The sequence below is a fragment of the Miscanthus floridulus genome, chromosome 7 (genome assembly GCF_019320115.1).
Source record: "Miscanthus floridulus cultivar M001 chromosome 7, ASM1932011v1, whole genome shotgun sequence".
Lineage (NCBI taxonomy): Eukaryota > Viridiplantae > Streptophyta > Magnoliopsida > Poales > Poaceae > Miscanthus > Miscanthus floridulus.
The window spans coordinates 6491273-6513101 of NC_089586.1; the positions used below are offsets into that span (position 1 = coordinate 6491273).

The 21829-nt window shown below is 48.3% G+C and overlaps 1 pseudogene; it reads left to right on the top strand.

Annotated features, from left to right (window-relative positions):
* Window positions 1-1471: 1471 nt before the first annotated feature.
* Window positions 1472-21687, top strand: LOC136464974 (DExH-box ATP-dependent RNA helicase DExH12-like; annotated as a pseudogene).
* The last annotated feature ends 142 nt before the right edge of the window (window positions 21688-21829 follow it).

Consider the following 21829-nt stretch of genomic DNA (forward strand, 5'->3'; position numbering starts at 1 on the left):
CTGCAGGAACGAGCAAATCGGCCGTTCCTGTCGGGCCTGGCTCGCTAGATGCAGCTGCTTTCACACCTAATGACACTATTAGTGTATGATTAGTGAATATTAAGTGATATTAATGTATTTTAAAGATGTTTAAGACATAGTTAGATAAAATAAGTACTTTAGGAGTGTATTTGCATAAAATAAAAAATCATATTCATAACCTTTTTATCTCATGCAATATATCTTCATACAAGCAACCAAACAGCATCTCTTCTCAGCCAGGCTAAGTCAACGCAGTCAACCAAACATGACAAGGTCGCATGCACTCAGCCTGTCCCATGTGAGCCATGCTCTCAGATACGAACCAGGCTCTACTAGTACGCGAACCAAACAGGCCCTTAGATATCCATCACATCCACGTACAACAGCTGGAGCACCCATACAACCGATCGTTCACACGAGCGAGCTCGATCACCTGATCGGGCAACCAATACACGAGCGATCTCTTTCGAATACGAGATTTCTTCTTCTTCTGTTTTCTCTGTGTGTTTTTTTTGAAAAAGAATTGATTTCTCTAAATTGCTGGATGATTTTTATGAAATCTCTGTGTTTTTTTAAAAGAAGTTATATACAGGACGGCTCGAAGCATTGCAATGCATAAATGTGCATATAGGTAGTGGTCAAGTCGTGTCCCAATCATGGATCAGCTAGCTGCATTTTGCAATTGCATGTACCATACGGCATTGCCCGAGCAAACTATCAATGCAGCGTCGTCGTCCTTTGCTAGTAGCTAGAGTACACATCTCATGATTCTCATCCATCACGGTTCTGTTAATTGTTTGGGCAGCCTGTCGAGCTCTGTTTTTGCCTTTTTGGAACTACAAATGACGGTTCCACTCAATTCTAAATCTCTCTTCACAATCTACGAGACAAAATCATAAAATTAGCATAATCTCATGCCCGTGTTATGTTAAAAAAATATAAGAAACATCATCTGACTTTTTTTTTGAGAGGAAAGAAAAATCATCTGGCTTGACTGAGGTCGGCCGGGCCTGGCTGGATCTCCCATCGTCATTTAATGGGCCAAATCCAAGTTTCCTCGCATCGTACCACCGACTTGTAATTGGGCCAGTCCAGTGACCGAAAGTCGGTTGGGCCCCAAGTCGGTTCCTCGGTCTCCAACCGACCTCGTCAGGCATCATCATCATCTGACTTTTTTTCCAACCAAAAATCACATCATCAGATCAAAAATCAGATTCAGGGAGGGGAAGGCAAAACCCCCTAACCCTCTCACCCCCGCCAGCTGCCGCGACGAGTCCTCCTTTGCCACCGGGAGAGCGCGAGGAGAGGAGGACCCTTCCTCCACCCGCCGCCGCACGCCCAAAGGTATATATACCTCTCTGAGTCTCTGCGTTCGATTTCCACCCTACATTAGATTACTTGTCCTGCTGATTCCGACCCGCCTTCCGCCACCTCCGCAGCAGCTCCCCCCATGTCCAACCTTGGCGGCGGCGGCGCCGAGGCGCACGCGCGCTTCAAGCAGTACGAGTATGTCAGACCCGTGGCCGGCGACGATCGCTAGCGACGTGAGAGAGACACGGTAGCACGCCGGAATCGGCCAACGGAGCAGAGGAATCTCTATCTCGCGTTTACTGTATTAGTATTGTAATTGTCGATGCCTTATTACAGCAAGTGTTCAGTATATATGGCCCAAGCTGCTGGTCTCAAATGACCCCACATGTCATCAACTATCTATTACATAAATGATGCAAAATACGTTTTCCTGTTTGGGACACGCCCTTCGCCTGTGTCTTCACCCTTGCACCGTGACATCTCCCCCCGCCGAAGGTTCTACTTGTCCCCAAGCAGGTGCTGCTGGAAAACGCTTCTTGACGGCATGATAGTCCTCCCAAGTTGCTGAGTCCTTTAGTAAGCCTATCCAAGTGATCAGTACATGTGGAACAGCGTTGTTACCTTTCTTGACGAGTCTACGTTCGAGGATCTTCTTAGGTAGAGCTTCTGTGGCTTTCAGGTCTGTAAGTGTAGGTAGTGTTGTATACACTGGAGTGTAGTCAAGATGAAAAGCCTTCAACTGTGAGATGTGAAACACTGGGTGTATAGAACTATCATCAGGCAATTGCAAACGATAAGCCACTGCTCCAATCTTCTCCAGGACTGTGTATGGTCCGAAAAACTTGTATGACAATTTGGGAAATGGTTTGTTTGCTACTGAGGATTGAGTATAAGGTTGAAGGTGCAGTAAGACTGAATCCCCGACTGAGAATTGTTGATCAGTTCTGTTTCTGTCTGCAAAAATTTTCATCCTATTCTGAGCCTGTTGAAGCCTTTGCTTGAGATTCTGTAGATGGAGATCACGATCCTCAATGAGTTGGGTTACTGATGGTGATGCTTCTGGTGTTGGAGAGGGATTCCCACCCAGATAGGGTCATACCCATACAGTGCCTTGAAAGGGGACCATCCAATTGAACTATGAGATGAGGAGTTGTACCAGAGCTCAGCTAGTGGCAGCCATGACTTCCAGGTCTTTGGGGAATCTTGTACTGAGCATCTTAAGTACATTTCAAGGCATTGATTGACCCTTTTAGTCTGCCCATCTGTTTGAGGGTGGTATGCTGTACTTAAGTTGAGGTTGCCTTGTAAAGCTTGAACAACTCCCTCCAAAAAGAGCTCACAAAGATAGTATCTCTATCTGAGACTGAATTGAGGCATACCATGAAGTTTCACAATATTGTCTAGGAACAGTTTGGCAATAGAGATGGTAGTGTAGGGGTGTCTAACAGGAATGAAATGTGCAAACTTTGTAAGTCTATCCACTATTACCATGATGACAGAGTACCCTTTAGATTTTGGCAAGCCCTCAATGAAGCCCATAGACAAATCCTTCCAGACACCAGCTAGGATTGGTAGGGGTTGCAATAATCCAGCTGGGTGAGTATGTGAGAGTTTTGCATGCTGACAGGTCTTGCACTGTTTGATGTAGCAACCACATCAGTTTTCATCTCTTTCCACACAAAGTGTCTTTTGAGCCTGTGATAAGTTGCATTGACTCCAGAATGGCCACCAATGGCACTGGAGTGACATGCAGCAATCAGTTTTGTTTGGAGGGCTTAATTATTGCCAATCCAAATGAGGTCCTTATGCTTGATCAAACCTTGGTGAAGGTTGTACCCATTTGCATCTAGGCTGCTGACCGAAAGCTGTGTGATAAGCTGTTGGGCATGAGGGACTGTTGTATAAGAGTTCAGCACTTCCTGTACCCATTGTGGCTGCACCACTGATACTTCCTGTATAGCTAGCATATGAGCCACCCTGGACAAAGCATCTGTAGCCATGTTCTCTTTGCCTTTTCTGTATTTGATTTTGAACTGAAGGCCCATTAGTCTTGTCATTGCTTTTCTTTGCATGTTAGAGTGATGATTTTGTTCTAAAAGATATGCCAAGGATCTGTGATCAGTCGGGATGATGAATTCCTGTCTTTGTAGATAGTGTCTCCACTTTTCCACTGCCAATATCAATGCTAAGAATTATTTCTCATAGATTGAAAGTTGTTTATATTTTTCTCCTAGAGCTTTGCTGAGATAAGCAATAGGCTGCCCATTCTGCATCAACGCTGCCCCTACTCCATCTATGCAAGCATCTGTTTCAACTGTGAACTGAGCTTGAAAATTTGGAAGTGCAAGGACAGGTGGTGTTGTCATGGCCATTTTCAGATTGTGAAATGTTGTGTTTGCTTGATCAGTCCATTGAAATTGTTTGTTCCTGAGAAGTAGTGAGAGGGGTTTTGCTATAATTCTATAGTTTTTCATAAATTTTCTGTAGTAGCCAGTTAACCCCAAAAATGACCTAAGCTCTATGAAGGATGTTGGTATTGGCCATTGGAGCATTGCCTGAGTCTTGGTTGGGTCTGTAGACACCCCCTGATTAGAAATAATGTGGCCCAAGTATTCTAGACTCTGCTGAGCAAATGAGCACTTAGATGCTTTGAGGTATAGCTTGTTAGTCCTTAGTGTCTCCAACACTTGTTGCAGATGCTGGATATGTTCTTCTATGAATTTGTTGTATATGATAATATCATCTAAGAACACCAAGACAAACTGCCTGAGGAAGGGTTGCAACACTTGATTCATAATGCATTGAAAAGTTGTTAGTGCATTAGTCAACCCAAAGGGCATGACCTTAAACTGATAATGGCCCTGATGGGTTTTGAATGTTGTCTTGTGTTCATCTATAGGCAACATCCTCACTTAGTGATATCTAGATCTCATATCTAACTTGTGAACACCTTGGAGCCTTGTAACTCATCCAATATTTCTTCAATAATGGGCATTGAAAATTTGTTCTTGATACTAATTGAATTGAGCTTTCTGTAGTCTATGCAAAACCTCCAACTACCATCTTTCTTCTTGACCAAGAGCATTGGGGATGCAAATGGACTATGGCTATGTGTGATGAGTCCATGATCCAACAGTTGTTTCACTTGGTTTTCTATTTCAGTTTTATGCTGAGGTGAATAATGGTAAGGCCTAAAATTGATGGGGATAGCATCAGGCATAAGGGGAATGGCATGGTCATAACTTCTTGGTGGTGGAAGGGTTTGAGGATCCTTGAAGACATCAGCGTATTGATGCAACAATAGCTAGACATCCTCATTGGGAACCATTGATACTGAGTTGGTTGCTGCTGGCTGTTCCTTGATGGTGTCCAGCACAACATATGCCCAAATATCATTGCCCTATGTTGATATGTAGAGCTGCGTAGCTGAGATTGTACTCAATTGCAATGGGTGGGGCTTGATGCCTCTCAGAGTAACACTGCTGCCCTTATGCTGGAATGTTAAATTTTTGCCTACCCAATCACACTGCATTGGGTTGTGGCTCTCCAGCCAGTCATATCCCAAAATAGCATCATATGGCAAAAGGTCCAAGACAATCATGTATGATTTAAATGTATGGCCTTGAATATACCAGGTGAGATTTGGTACCATGGTTGCAGTTGTCATCCACTCTCCATTAGCAAGTTTCACTTTTTGCTTGTCCATTGGAATTGTTTGTAGTTTGATCAGCTGCACAAAATGGGAACTAACAAAGCTGTGGGAACTCCCAGTGTCCACTAAAGTCAGCATTGTCTTGTTCTTGACAGTGGTCTTCAGCTTGATGTAATCCTTGGATTCAGTACCAGCCATAGCATTCAATGACAATTGACAGAAGTCTTCAGTCAACAATTCATCTATTGTCATTTCATTAAGAAGATCCTCATTTATCTCTTTATCTAGATCATTAACCACTAGAGCATTGATTTGTGGTTCGGTCTTCTTTGTACAGACCTCAGCATGGCCATGCTCAAATTTTTCTCCACAGTGATAGCATAAGTTGTTGGCCTTTCTATAATCTCTCAGTTGCTTGTCCCTCCATAAGTTACCACATCTGCCAGTATTGGCTTGGTCAGTTTTGTGTTGCTGTTGTCTAGCTGGATTGTTGGCTCGCTGATATTTCAGTTTGTTTCTCTCTTGGACCCTTTGTTGTATCTCCTGGGGTTCCACAATTGATCTAATATCTTCCTTGAGGCCAGTCACATAAGTGGTTGCAAAGAACAGCTCATCAAAGTTGCCACTGTGCATGGACACCTGAAATTGGAGTTTTTGGAATTGAGTGGTGTATTCTTCCACTGTCCCAGTCTGATTTAGATTCAACATCTCCTGGACAGCTGATCTGTAATCATCAGAGCCATATTTTGATTGCACAATTAAGCAGAAGTTTGTCCATGAGATCTTTCTGTGAGCCTGCTTGTAAGCCTGCCACCACATAGCTGCATTGCCTTGCAAATGCATAGATGCTGTAGTTACCCAAAGCCTCTCTAGAATAGTGTATATGGTGAAGTAGTTCTCACAGTTATCAATCTATATTTTGGGGGTTTCACCATCAAAGGTTGGGAATTGCATTTTGGGAAGGGTGTGATGCGGGAGGTCCTCTTTCTTTGTGTGGTGCTGTGTGTGTTGAGGTTGTTTGGAAGTGGATGGTTTGTGGGTGTCTTTGGTGTGGGCAAACACATTCTGGAAGTCCTCCTCTTCCTCAAAGATGACAGACACTGAACCATCACTAAATTCTTGCAGTTCTTTATAAAATTGCTAAAGAGTGAGCTATGCAACAGCTTGCCCATTTGCTCTGACATGTTGTGCTATGAATTGTTGCTCAGCTGCACACTTATCGACTTTCTTGTTGTTCTCTTGCATTTGAGTCTTCAGCTCCTGCTGGATGACGCCAATATCATTCATTCGGTGCAAAAGCAAATCAACGCTCTCCAGCATCTGGTCCCAGTGGGACTTGTCATCATCGGCGCTCTTTGACATGTGGTCCAGCAGGATCTGAGTTTGCTTCGAAGGTTTTGGTGGAGCCATTGCGGCAAACTGTTGGACGCTTGAGGACTCCACTGTGAAGCAACAAGCTTGGTTGAAACCTCCCCTACTGCGTGCTTCACCAATACCCAACTCCCGGAAGTAAGGCGGGATTGAGGGATTTTACACAAAGATCAGCACTCTGCAACCCAAATCCACGGGTACTTCCTCACCAACGCCACCACACCAGACTTGAACGACCAAACGCCGGAATTTTACGCGTGGACAGATGTCGCGCAACCCTTGTTCGTCGTCAAGCTGTGCTAAGAGAAAATGATGTGAGCGGAAGGGTTGAGCTCACAGTGGTTCACGCCGCCGAACCAAATGTTGTCGGTGTAGTCCCCTAGTCGTTTGTCGAGCCGTAGATGAAGGAGATCGGGAAGGCGGGTGTTGGATTGGGGTTTGGTAGAGGTGGAGAGTGAAGTGCGCAAGCTAAGAGAACGCCTTTGCCATCGCTGACCCAGTTCAACCTAAGGAAGGACCTACGGAACCACGCGTCGAACACCACTGGGGCGTGGACGGTGGTCACCTACCGACCGGAATTACGAACTATAGATCGAAGCAGACGGTGTCGGGATGTACCGGTGCGAGCTGCGCGCCTTGGTGGTGATGGTTATTCGCTAGATCTGGCGCTGGGGTTGGTGATGATGACGGCACGGTGGAGGTGAAGAGCGACAAGGCGCCGAGCAGGGGATAGGGTGGGTGGGTTGTTGCCAAGGAAGGACCGCCTCTGATACCACCTGTAAGACCCGTGGCCGCCGACGATCGCCGGCGACGTGAGAGAGACAGGGTACGCCGGAATCGGCCAGCGGAGCAGAGGAATCTCTGTCTCGTTTACTGTATTAGTATTGTAATTGTCGATGCCTTATTACAACAATTGTTCAGTATATATGGCTCAAGCCGCTGGTCTCAAATGACCCTATGTGTCATCAACTATCTATCACATTAAATGATGCAAGTACGTTTTTCTGTTTGCGACACGCCCTTCGCCTGTGTCTTCACCCTTGCGCCGTGACAGAGTACCGCGCCAACTCCAGCCTCGTGCTCACCACCGAGGTCCTTCGGCTACCGCGGCGTCCAGAACAAGCTGCCCGAGCTCGAGGAGAAGCTCTCCAAGGCGCGCACCAAGAAGTCCAAGCGCCGGGAACGACGCCGCGGCCGACCCCGCCGCGACGCCAAGCGCAGGCGCCGCGCCGCCTCCGCACAGGAGGTCTTCGTCCTCTCCCTCACCGACGACGCCGTCTACAAGCCCCAGACCAAGGAGACGCGCGCCGCCTACGAGGCCCTGCTCAGCCTCATCCAGCAGCAGCTCGCCGACGAGGTGCTCGCCACGCTCAAGAACGACAAGGTCAAGAACCCTGACAAGAAGAAGGACATTGAGCAGCTGGTCAACCCTATCCCCAGCCAGCTCTTTGACCAGCTCGTCTCCATCGGCAAGCTCATCACCGACTTCCATGATGCGGCGGCCGGCGATGCTGCCGGTGCGCCTTCTGCCGACACCATGGACACCACCCTTGATGATGATGTTGGTGTTGCTGTCGAGTTTGAAGAAGATGAAGACGAGGAGAGTGATTTTGATCAGGTACCACTTTTATGCATATGTTTAATTAACTGACTGATCTTCCCATCCTACTACTTGGCTTTGACCCCAACATGTTTATTTACTTACCACCGGCACTGTGTGTTTGTGCCAACCAGGTGCAAGATGAGCTGGATGAGGATGATGAAGATGACGCAGCTGAGTTGAATGGTCCTGGAGGTATGCAGATGGGCAGTGAGTTAGACGACGACGGCATGCAGAACGCCAACCAGGGGCTGGCCGTCAATGTTCAGGACATCGATGCTTACTGGCTCCAGAGGAAGATATCCCAGGCATATGGGGACGGTGACATTGACGCCCAGCAGAGCCAGAAGCTTGCCGAGGATATCTTGAAGATCATTGCTGAGGGCGATGACAGAGACGTCAAGAATCGCCTTGTCATGCTCTTGGACTATGAGAAGTTTGATCTCATCAAGTTGCTGCTACGCAACCGTCTCAAGATTGTTTGGTGTACCCGCTTAGCCAGGGCCGAAGATCAGGAACAGAGGAAGAAGATAGAGGAAGAGATGGCAAGTGACCCAAGCTTGGCTCCGATTTTGGAGCAGCTACATGCAACCAGAGCATCCGCGAAGGAGAGGCAGAAGAACCTGGAGAAAAGCATCAGGGATGAGGCCAAGAGGCTCCTCAACAATGATGCTGCTGCCAGCGCTGATGGTGCGAGGGACCGTAGGGCAACCGAGCCGGACATGGAGAGTGGATGGCTGAAAAGGACAGAGGCAGCTACTTGATCTCGAGAGCCTCTCGTTCCAGCAGGGCGGTCTCTTTGGGGGCGTTTGTGACCTTGGCTCGACGGCCGGGCTGCGTCCTCCGCATGCAACTCCCCATGTTTGCGAGCTAGGGCCCACCAGCGAGCCGGGCTGTCGCCGTGCAATTTGCCTTCTCTCTCATGGCTCCCGAGAAACGAGGTGGAGGTTCGTTTCCTGGCGGCATGGCTCGCTCGAGCGCAGAAGCGGCTCGCTCGAGCGCTGGAGGCGCGCTCTAAGTTCACCGCATTCAATTTTACAAGCACAACAAACACGATCTCAATCGAGCTCGGCTCTGTTGAGCCACGATGACAAACACGAGCACTTGCACCATTTGGACCGGACTAAGGGTGGCCAGGCCATGGCCAGCCGGCCAGGCCGGCGAGGTACACCCTCGCAAACGCGCCCTTTATGGCTAACAAGAAATGTGAACTTCCTACTGGGTCGTTTAGAACCCCTCATAAGGGATATGTGGAGGTTCATGTGCCAGCACTGAAGGCTAAGCCCTATGAAACAGGGGAGAAGATTGTCAAGATATCTGATATGCCAGAGTTTGCATGATCAGCTTTCGACGGGATGACACAGCTGAACAGAGTTCAGAGCAGGGTCTATGATACTGCTCTTTTCACACCAGACAACATCCTTCTCTGTGCTCCGACTGGTGCTGGCAAAACAAACGTGGCTGTGCTTACCATCCTTCAACAGATTGGTATGCATATGCAGGATGGAGAGTTTGACAATACCAAGTACAAAATTGTCTATGTGGCCCCGATGAAAGCATTGGTCGCTGAAGTCGTTGGGAACTTGTCGAAGCGTCTGGCAGGTTACAACGTTACTGTTAGGGAGCTCAGTGGAGACCAGAACTTGACCAAGCAACATATTGTCGAAACACAGGTTATCGTCACGACACCTGAGAAATGGGATATTGTGACCAGGAAATCAGGGGACAGGACCTATACCCAAATGGTGAAGCTGTTAATCATTGATGCGATCCATCTGCTACATGATAACAGAGGGCCTGTTCTGGAAAGCATTGTTGCTAGGACAGTCAGGCAGATCGAGACTACCAAGGACTCAAGGAGCATATTCGTCTGGTTGGGCTCTCTGTGACTACCAAACTACGAAGAGGTTGCACTATTCTTGAGTGTTCCCAAAAAAAGCCTCTTCTACTTCGACAACAGTTACCGACCTTGCCCTCTTGCTCAGCAATACATTGGGATCACTGTGAGGAAGCCAGTACAGAGGATGCAGTTGATGAATGAGATCTGTTATGAGAAGGTTATGGCTGCCGCTGGTAAACATCAAGTGCTTATATTTGTACACTCGAGGAAGGAGACAGCAAAAACTGCCAAAGCCATCAGAGACACGGCGTTGGCAAATGACACAGTCAGCCGCTTTCTGAAGAATGAGAGTGCAAGCCAAGAGATCCTTGGCACTCATGCTGAACTTGTCAAAAGCAATGATCTTAAAGACCTCCTGCCGTATGGGTTTGCTATTCATCATGCTGGGATGGCAAGGGTTGACCGGGAGCTTGTCGAGGAACTTTTTGCTGACAAGCACATTCAAGTACTTGTATCCACTGCTACCCTTGCATGGGGTGTCAATTTGCCTGCGCATACTGTTATCATAAAGGGTACACAGATTTACTGTTGGCCCAGAGGATCACCGGCTCAGATGAGTGAACCACTCATCAGTCTTGTCGAGCATCCGTTAGTGTTGCCGAGCACCTACTAGCCGTACCGACCACGAACAAGCATTGTCCGTCCCCACTCACTATGGCTAGAGCTTCAAGAAGAAGGGAGAACAGAGCATACACACACAGTACAAGACACCAGCGTTGGTCAAAACCCTGTATGGGAGATGGCAAATCTGAACTCCCTTTACTGAGTTATCGTGGTAGTCTATTTATACAACTATATCCATCTAGTCCCAGTACAGCTGCCCTGCTACAACAGTGACTAGATAACCTACAGGGCTAACTCTGCGCCGGCCTCTGCATGTGGCTACAGCGCTGCAGGTGAGTCGTGCGGCGCCTGCACCTGCAGCGGCTACAGTATCACAGCAGGGGGCCTTTCGGCGCCACCTTCCCTTGTTGTGTTCACACAAGGTAGCAGTAGATTATCTAACAATCTTCCCCTAATCCTACTGCTAACCCTTGTACCCCCTCCATGCCGATCATCTCCTTCAGCTCCGTGAGTCGAAGACGTCAGAGCGGCTTGGTGAGGACGTCCGTGAGTTTCCGACCAGTTTCGACGAACTCGATGACGATCTGCCCTCCATCAACACAGTCCCTGAGGAAGTGGAACTTCACGTCGATGTGTTTGCTCCGGTCGTGCAGAACCGGATTCTTCGCGAGGGCGATGGCGGGCTGGTTGTCCACCATCAGTGCTGGTGGGTGAGCTTCCACGCCGGTCAGCTCGCTCAGCAGCCGGCGCAGCCACACAACTTGGCACGCCGCTGTGGCCGCCGCTACGTACTCTACCTCGCACGTAGATAGCGCCACCATCTTCTGTTTCAGCGACAGCCATGAAATTGAAGCCGACCCGAGGAAGACGAGCACGCCAGCGGTGCTCCGTCATCCGTCGATGTCCTCCGCCATGTCTGCATCGCTGAACACAGTGAGCTACAGCCTACTCCCGCCAGTCTTTGGGAAGATGATCCCATGATCCACCGTCCCCTTGACATAGCGCAGTAGCCGCTTCATCGCAGCCCAGTGATCCTCTCTAGGATCCTCCATGAAGCGACTGACATAGCCCACGGCGAACGCAATGTCCGGCCTCATGTGGACTAGGTAGCGCAGACCGCCAACGATGCTCCGATAGAGTGTTGCATCCACCTTCACCGTGGTGTTGGCCTTCGTCAGCTTCAGTCGCTCCTCCATCGGAGTCACGCATGGCTTGCACTCAGCCATGCCGCTCTGCTCCAATAGCTTGGAGGCATCTGCGCTCTGACCGAGCGTGAGTTCCTCCTTCCCCTGTCTCACCTCGATGCCGAGATAGTAGGAGAGTGTGCTGAGATCGCTCATTCAAAAATGAGCCGCCATCTCGCGCTTGAAGCTGTTGATATCCTCCGTGTGCGCGCTGGTGACGATTAAGTCATCCACATACACATCGACGACGTGCTCCTCCTTCCCCCATCGCCGCGTGTAGAGCGCGTGCTCGGTTGCGCACCTCTAAAACCCAAGCTAGCTCAGCGTGGCGTCAAGCTTGGCATTCCATGCTCGTGGGGCCTGCCGCAGCCCGTAGAGCGCCTTGCGCAGTCGGAGCACCCTGTGCTCCTCTCCCTTGACGGTGAAACCTGGCGGTTGCCTGACGAAGACCGTCTCCACTAGTTCGCCATTGAAGAAGGCCAATTTAATGTCCAAGTGATGGACGCGCTAGTCCTTTGCTGCTGCCAAGGCTAGTAGCAAATAGACCGACTCCATGCGAGCTACTGGAGCAAAGACTTCCTCGAAGTCGATGCCCTCGCGCTGAACAAAGCCTCGAGCGACGAGGCACGCCTTGTGCTCATCTCGTTTGATCTTGTACACCCACTTCAGGCTGATCGGACGGCATCCTGGAGGTGGATCGACGAGCTGCCATGTCTCGTTTTCCTCGATCGCCTTCATCTCCTCTAGCATCGCTCATCGCCAGTTTTCATCGCGCTCGGCCAGCGTGAATGTGGGTGGTTCCTCAGCACTAACGAGTAGTAGCTCTACGTCATTGAGCAGCCGACCAGCCAGGCCTGAGGGCCCTGTGCCATCGACCATGTCGTCCAACCTGCGGAACCGCACCTCCTCACCTTTGTGGTAGGTGTCCACGAACTCAGTAATATCACTTGGAGGTGAGGCGAACTCAATCGGTGTCGATAGAGTTCCCTGTTCTGCCGGAGTGCTCAGCATAGTACCTTGAGTGCTCGACACCTTGGTTGCAGTACTCGACACTACTTCTGGACAGCTCGTCATTACTCCTGTAGTGTTCGGCCATTCTGTAGGAGTGCTCAGCCTCAGTCTTGGAGTGGTCGGCACCACTGTAAGACGTCTTGGCTCCGCCACAAGAGTGCTCGGCACCCATCCTATAGTGGTCGCCACCACTGCAGAACCTCCCGGCACCACTCCTGGCGTGCTCAGCATCCCTCCCAAAGTGCTTGGCACTGCCCCAGGAGTGCTCGGCTCTACCGCTGGAGTACTCGACACCCCTCCCGGAGTGCTCGGCACCTCTTCCCCAGCGTCTCCACCACCGTGGATGACCAGGTGCTCGACGACAAAGGTGTTGGTGAAGCTGCCAGCTTCCCCCATGCTTGGGCTGCTCCAGTCCCAAGCCACCTTCTCATCGAACACGATGTCACGTGAGACAAGCACCTTGTCTCCGCGTGAGTTGTAGAGCCGGTATGCCTTGGTACCCTTGGCGTAGCCTAGGAACACCATCGGTGTTCTCCTGTCCTCCAGCTTGGTGAGGTTCGGCTTCGTCTTCCTAACGTGGCCGATGTAGCCGAATGTCCAGAGGAAGGACACGCTGGGCTTGCGCATATACCAAGCTTCGAATGGCGTCTTGCCCGTCAGGGCCTTGGTTGGAGAGCGGTTGAGGATGAACACCGCCGTGGTCACTGCCTCACCCTAGAACCTTGTCGGCATGCCTTTGTCCTTCATCATGGATCAGGCCATGCTGACCACCGTCTGGTTCCACCTCTCCACCATGCCATTCTGTTGTGGCGAGTACGTCACGGTGTGGTATCGCACTACACCCTGATCCATGCAGTACGCAGTGAACTCCACCAAAGTGAATTCACCGCCGCGATCAGTTCTCAGCACGCGGAGCTTCTTACCGCTCTTGGCCTTCGTGCGCATCTTGAACTTCTTGATCACCGCCGTCGCTTCGTCCTTGCTCGTCAGGAGTTGCGGCCACATGTAGCGACTGCAATCATCCATGAGCAGGAGGAAGTACCGCCGACCACCGTTTGTAGCAGGCGTGATCGGCCCACAGAGGTCGTCATGGACGAGCTCAAGAGCGTCCTTCGCGCGATACTTGGCCGCCTTTGGGAATGGTAGCCTCCTTTGCTTCCCAGTCAGGCAGCTGTCACACAGCTCGCCTCCGTGCTTGATGTGGGGTAGCCCTCGGACCATCTTCTCCAGCCGACCAAGCGCGTCGAAGTTGAGATGTCTGAACTAGGCATGCCACATCCACGGTTCCTTAGAGTGCCTTGCCGCTAGGCACACCGGCTGCTCTACCTTCAGGTCGAGCAGGTACAACCGGTTCAAGGACCTCTTCACCTTGACAAGAAGTCGCTGCTCCTGGTCTCTGATCCTAAGGACTCCGTCCTTGATCAGTACCTCGCTACCGCGCTCATCCAGCTAACCAATGCTGATGATGCTAGAACATAGTTGCGGGATGTAATATACATCCGTTAGTGTGTGGTGCTCCCTGTTCTGGCACCTAAAGATGATGGTGCCGCGCCCTTAGATAGCCACCCTTGAGCCGTCACCAAACTTCACCGTACCGGTAACATCGTCATCGAGCTCGGAGAAGGATGCCTTGGAGCCCGTCATGTGGTTGCTGGCACCAGAGTTCAGATACCACCGCTGCTTCTGGTCGGTGCCCACACATCCGAGGTGGACTTGGGCGTGTGGTTCATCGAGGTTGACGGTCTTTAGCGCCTTCCCAGGTCCTTCCATCGTAGATGCCTCTTCCCTCTCCTCGGCCTCGACGTCGTGCAGTGCACAGAACATCGCCATCAGGATAGTGGCCTCATCCTCATCATTAGCTTGTGTCAGATGAGCCTCAGCCTTCTTCTCCTACTTGCGATTTGGGCACTCCCGTGCCCAATGGCCTATTTTCCCGCAGCGCCAACAGGCGTTGGGGTCGACCTGCTTCTTCTTCTCCGAAGAAGCCTTGCCGCGGCGCTTGTCATCGCCACTGCGGCTGGAGGAGGCTGCCTTCTGGGAGTTCCTCCGAGCAACCCACTCCTCTTCCGTCAGCAGGAGTTTTCCGCTGTCCTTCATTGCTGTCGCCTGCTCTAGGCGCTCGTCCACCTCCCGCAAACGGCCTATCACATCCTCAATGGTGAGGGTGGACAAGTTCAGCATCGTCTCTATGGAGAGAGTGATCTGGATGTACTTTGCCGGCACGGAGTGGAGGTACTTGGAGACCACCTCTTCTTCGTCGATGGTGACATCGTGGCTCTTCAGCTTGCTGATGAGCGTCTGCAGGCGGAGGGAGAAGTCCTCCACAGTTTCACCATCCTTGAGCTTGAGGTTGGTGTACTCCTGCTTCAGAAGCTGGGCCGTCGCCTTCTTTGCGCGGTCAGAACCGACGCGCATCGCCGTAATAGCCTCTCACGCCTCCTTAGCCGAGCTCTTTGCCCCCAATGGCTCCCTGTACTTCGCTGGTACAACAGCGAGGATAGCCTCTAACGCTGACATGTCATCTTCTTCATTGCCGGTGTCCTTGTCAACAGCATTCTAGAGTCGTCGGGCTCTGAGCTTGACCTTCATGGTCACCGACCACTCTCCATAGTTGGTGCGAGTCAGCGTCGGCCAACTGGTGCCGCTGACCTCCCGCACCATGCAAACAACGACCTCCGGTCGTGGCTGGGCAGCCACAGCAGTGCCACTGTTGTCGCTCATCTCCGAACCACCCGTCATCGCCAGCGGTTAGTCTGGCGACGGCGCTTGTACGGCTCTAATACCACTTATTGGCCCACATGATCACCGGCTCAGGTGAGTGAACCACTCACCAGTCTTGCCGAGCACCTACTAGCCGTGCCGATCACGGACAAACGTTGTCCGTCCCCACTCACTATGGCTAGAGCTTGAAGAAGAAGGGAGAACAGAGTATACACACACAGTACAAGACATCAGCGTTGGCCGAAGCCCTGTATGGGAGATGGTAAATCTGAACTCTCTTTACTGAGTTGTCGTGGTATTCTATTTATACAACTCTATTCATCTAGTCCCAGTACAGCTGCCCTGCTGCAACAGTGACTAGATAACATACAGGGCTGACTCTGCGCCGGCCTCTCCATGTGGCTACAGTGTTGCAGGTAAGCCGTGCGGCGCCTGCACCTGCAGCGGCTACAGTATCACAGCAAGGGTCTTTCGACGCCGCCTTCCCTTACTGTGTTCACACAAGGTAGCAGTAGATTATCTAACATTTACAACCCAGAGAAAGGTGCTTGGACAGAACTAAGCCCTCTCGATGTTATGCAGATGCTTGGTCGTGCAGGGAGGCTTCAGTATGATACACATGGAGAGGGAATAGTCTTGACTTGCCACAGTGAATTGCAATTCTACCTGTCTCTTATGAACCAGCAGCTGCCTATCGAGAGCCAGTTCATAACTTCATATCCAAATTAGCTGATCAATTGAATGCAGAGATTGTTCTGGGGACTATTCAGAATGCTCGCGAAGCATGCTCGTGGCTTGGCTACACTTACCTCTATATTCGGATGCTCCGCAATCCAACATTGTATGGTTTGCCAGCAGATATCTTGGAGAGTGATAAGACACTTGATGAAAGGAGAGCTGATTTGGTAAGTAATTTGTGCACTGCTATTTTTGAAGTTCTGTGGTAGCTGCTCATTCCTTACTGTTTTATTTCTCAATTATTGCTTTGGTCCTTCAGCCTGTTCGTTTGTTGGTTTCAGCCAGTCCAAACCAGCCAGCAAATAGTATTTTTCTCTCACAAAAAACCAGCACCAGCCAGCTAAAACCAGCACCAACACCAACCAGCGAACAGGCCCCTTGTCTGTGTGAATTTGCTCTAATTGCTAATGTGTCATCTTATTTGGTTAATCTATTTCTAGACTAGAGGTCACCTTCCCCACATGTTCTCACAACTGCGCATGCAAAATATTTCTTAAGTGTTTGTTACAGTCTTGTATAGCTAATAATCATATTAGCCTGCATCGTTGATCAATAGTCTCTGCAGTATGGCATATTTAGAGGGTGTTTGGTTCTTTAGTCGCTCCTAAAATTTATGTCACATTGAATATTTAGATGCTAATAAGAAGCATTAAATATAGATTAATTACAAAACCAATTACATAGATGGAGGCTAATTTGCGAGACGATTTTTTTAAGCCTAATTAATCTATCATTAGCGTATGTTACTGTAGCACCACTTTGTCAAATCATGGACTAATTAGGCTTAAAAGATTCGTCTCGTAAATTAGTCATAAGTTGTGTAATTAGTTTCGTAATTAGTCTATATTTAATACTCCATACATGTGCCCAAACGTTCAACGTGACCTTACTGTATGGTCATGCAGTTTTAAATGCTATTAAAAAAACCTGTACTTTCAGTGCCGAACTGCAGCTCTGCTAGGGCAATTGCATCCTTAGCCTAACTGGTAGTGTAGGATGATGTCATGGTATTGTTCCTTTTCCTCTGTTGCAGCATAAGTTTTTTGCTGCATGTGTAGTGGTTGCACTATGTGGGTTAGTGTTTTCTTTTCATCTTAGTACTATTGCTACCTTGTGTTTAGCACCATTTCACATGCATTTGTAATGATAATGTATATGGGTATTGGCTTGTATGAACCACCTGCACATTTTGTGCGGTATTTCACATGTGCACATAATAATAATGTAATGTGGGTAATGATAGACACATATTGAAATGACAATTTTCTTTTCATAGGTACATATACATATATTGAATGCATATAATTTTGTTTCGATACAGACTCGTTGCAATTTGTTGTACAAGAATTTTGCTTCAGAAAGTATAATATCTATATCTATATTTACGCAAACATGAATTGAAGGAAATAATACTGTGGTCCTCAAGCCCATAGTGTTCTTTTTTTTTTTGTTAGAAGGGAAGATGTAGGTTGCTGATGTAAATCCTGTTTTGCTGAAGTATTATATGTGCTTCTTTGATGCTGCAGCGAGATCTGAAGAAATTTAGGTTTTGCAGTTATTCCATACCCATCATTGATTTTACTGCCTCTTGATATTGCATAGATATAGTTCTGCCTCTTGATATTGCATAGATATAGTTTATGTTACAGCATACTATCTCTGCCTGTTCTGTTCTTGATCTTTTGTTTTTTTTGTTGTGATGCAGATACATTTCGCTGCAAATCTACTGGATAGGAACAATCTGATAAAGTATGATAGGAAAATAGGATACTTTCAAGTTACCGACCTAGGAAGGATTGCCAGTTATTACTATATTAGCCATGGAACTATTTCTACATACAATGAGTGCCTGAAACCTACAATGGGTGATATCGAGCTGTGTCGACTATTTTCTCTGAGTGAAGAATTTAAGTATGTAGGTGTCAGGCTAGATGAGAAAATGGAACTGGCAAAGCTTTTGGACCGTGTGCCAATTCCTGTCAAAGAGAGTTTGGAGGAACCAGTGCAAAGATCAATGTTCTGCTGTAAGCATATATTTCTAGGTTGAAACTGGAAGGTCTTTCTCTTAGTTCGGATATGGTCTACATCCGACAGGTAGGGCTATTTTTTTTTCTCTCGACTACAATTTATAATTCGCTTGCACGATTTCACTACTTAATACAGTTTCTGAACCGGAATTTCTTGCTTTTATTGTATTGTATAGTTATGTTTTTCCCCCTTTTGTAATGCAGAGTGCTGGCCGTCTCCTACGAGCACTATTTGAGATTGTTTTGAAGAGGGGATGGGCTCAACTAGCGGAGAAAGCGCTGAATCTTTGCAAGATGGTTGATAAACAAATGTGGAGTGTCCAGACTCCCTTGCGGCAGTTTACTGGAATTCCAAAGGAGATCTTGATGAAACTGGAGAAAAAGGAGTTGGTTTGGGAGAGGTACTATGATCTGTCCTCACAAGAAATTGGTGAGCTAATCCGCTATCCCAAGATGGGGAGGCAGCTGCACAAGTGCATCCACCAGTTTCCAAAGTTGAATCTTTCAGCTCATGTCCAGCCCATCACTCGTACAGTTTTGGGTTTTGAACTGACAATTACACCTGATTTCCAGTGGGATGATAAGGTACATGGATATGTGGAGCCCTTTTGGGTTATTGTTAAGGATAATGATGGTGAGTACATTCTTCACCATGAATATTTCATGCTTAAGAAACAGTATGTTGACGAAGATCATACATTGAACTTCACAGTGCCGATATATGAGCCACTGCCGCCTCAGTATTTCATACGTGTTGTGTCTGACAAGTGGCTTGGTTCTCAGACAATTCTCCCTGTCTGCTTTAGGCACTTGATTCTACCAGAAAAATATGCTCCGCCGACTGAATTGCTTGATCTGCAGCCTCTACCTGTTAGTGCATTGAGGAATGCAAGATACGAGGGCCTCTATAGTGCCTTTAAGCATTTCAATCCCATCCAGACTCAAGTATTCACTGTCTTGTATAACAGTGATGACAGTGTGTTGGTCGCTGCACCAACGGGCAGTGGGAAGACGATATGTGCGGAGTTTGCTATACTAAGGAACCACCAGAGGGCAGTGTCCGCTGAGAGCAACATGCGGGTCGTTTATATAGCTCCCATTGAAGCTCTCGCAAAAGAAAGATACAGGGACTGGGAACAGAAATTTGGAGAATTTGCCAAGGTAGTTGAGCTCACTGGTGAAACCGCAGCTGATTTGAAGCTTCTGGATAAAGGAGAGATCATAATCAGTACTCCTGAAAAGTGGGATGCACTGTCTCGCCGGTGGAAACAGCGAAAGCACATCCAACAGGTCAGCTTATTTATAGTTGATGAACTTCATCTACTTGGGTCTGATAAGGGACATGTTTTGGAAGTCACTGTATCTAGGATGAGGCGTATTTCAAGTCATATTGGCAGTAACATACGGATCGTAGCACTTTCAGCTTCACTTGCTAATGCTAAGGATCTCGGTGAATGGATTGGTGCTACCTCTCATGGCCTCTTCAACTTTCCTCCAGCAGTGAGACCTGTGCCATTGGAAATTTACATTCAGGGTGTGGATATAGCGAACTTCGAGGCAAGGATGCAATGCATACTCTAGTGTTGAGGGTGGTGGAACTCCGTTTCTCCTTGGGTCAGAAGACGAGATGGATACTTTCACCACAGGTGTTGAAGAAGAGACGCTTAACAATACACTTAAATGTGGTGTAGGCTATTTGCATGAGGGTCTAAGTGAACTTGATCAGGAACTTGTAACCCAGCTGTTCCTTGGTGGGAGGATCCAAGTGTGTGTTGGGGAAGACCATTGCCTGCTCATTTGGTTATTGCCATGGGGACCCAGTATTACGATGGCCGTGAGAATGCTCACACCGATTATCCAATTACAGATCTGCTTCAAATGATGGGTCATGCCAGCAGACCACTTCAAGATAACTCGGGGAAATGTGTTATATTGTGTCACGCACCTCGCAAAGAGTACTACAAGAAGTTCCTTTTTGAGGCCTTCCCTGTTGAGAGCAATCTTCACCATTTCTTGCATGATCATATGAATGCTGAGGTGGTGGTTGGTGTTGTAGAGAATAAGCAAGATGCCGTGGATTATCTTACTTGGACTTTCATGTATCGGCGGCTGACAAAGAATCCTAACTTCTACAATCTTCAGGGTGTAAGTCACAGGCATCTTTCAGACCATCTTTCTGAGCTAGTTGAGACTGTCCTGAATGATCTTGAATCAAGTAAGTGTGTGGCTATAGAGGAGGACATGTACCTGAAGCCCCTCAACCTTGGCCTTATTGCTTCATACTACTACATTAGCTACACAACTATTGAGCGATTCAGCTCTATGCTGACCCAGAAGACTAAGATGAAAGGACTCCTAGAGATTCTAGCATCTGCTTCAGAATATGCAGAGCTTCCGGGTCGTCCTGGTGAGGAAGAATTCATTGAGAGGCTTGTTCGCCACCAGAGGTTCTCTATCGAGAAGCCCAAGTATGGTGATCCACATGTGAAGGACAATGCTCTGCTGCAAGCCCATTTTTCAAGGCATACAGTGGTTGGAAACCTGGCAGCTGATCAGCGTGAGATTCTTCTTTCTGCCCATAGGTTGCTCCAGGCAATGGTTGATGTTATATCCAGAAATGGTTGGCTTAGCCTTGCTCTTAGCGCAATGGAGTTGAGTCAAATGGTGATACAAGGCATGTGGGATAGGGATTCTGTGCTGCTTCAAGTTCCACACTTCACAAAAGACTTGGCCCGGAGGTGCCAGGAAAACGAAGCGAAGCCCATCGAGAGTATCTTTGATCTTGCTGAGATGGGTGTCGATGAGATGCGGGATCTTTTACAGCTATCAAACTCTCAGCTGCAGGACATTGTTGAATTCTTCAAGCGGTTCCCTAATGTTGATATGACCTATGAGGTCCGTGAGGGTGACGATATAAGCGCTGGTGACAATGCAACTGTGCAGGTAACGCTGGAGCGCGACATGACTAACTTGCCATCTGAGGTTGGTCCAGTTCATGTGCCAAGGTTCCCCAAGCCCAAGGAAGAAGGCTGGTGGCTGGTGATTGGTGACAGCTCCACAAACCAGTTTCTTGCCATCAAAAGAGTGGCACTCCAGAAGAGGGCGAGAGTGAAACTTGAGTTCTCTGCTCCTGCAGAGGCAGGGAGAAAGGATTACATGATTTACTTGATGTCAGACTCTTACTTGGGCTGTGATAAGGAGTATGAGTTCACCGTTGATGTCAAGGATGCTGGAGGGGATTGATGATGAAGACTTGACACTGTGTCGCATAGATGCGGTTAACTTGGAGTGTGTATTGTAGCACATTATTGGAGTGAGTATTTTTTTTAATCAACTTGTTGCTTCCATAAGCTTGCTGCTCCTGTAATGTTGATTTTAGTGACGTGCAGTAGAAAATGTTATAACCTGTTGATGCACCAACGGTGTTGGTGTTTTAACCTGTTCTATTGGCAGGGTACGACTGCCTTCAAGTTCCTCTTGTTTCCATCTATCCTCTTCCTACTGAGATGGTGGATATGGGATGGATGCCTTTCAGCATTGGCTGTTCAAATTTACCATGTATTTTGTGGATACCGTGAAACAAGAGTGCTGACACCGTCTCTTTTCTAAATCCTTTTGACATGTATCAACATTTTTGTCTGATTGTAATTCTCTGTTTTGGTAGTTGTCCCTGTAACAATGCTTCTGTCTAAAATCTTTGGGTTCTGAATGAAAAAGGTAATGTATCCA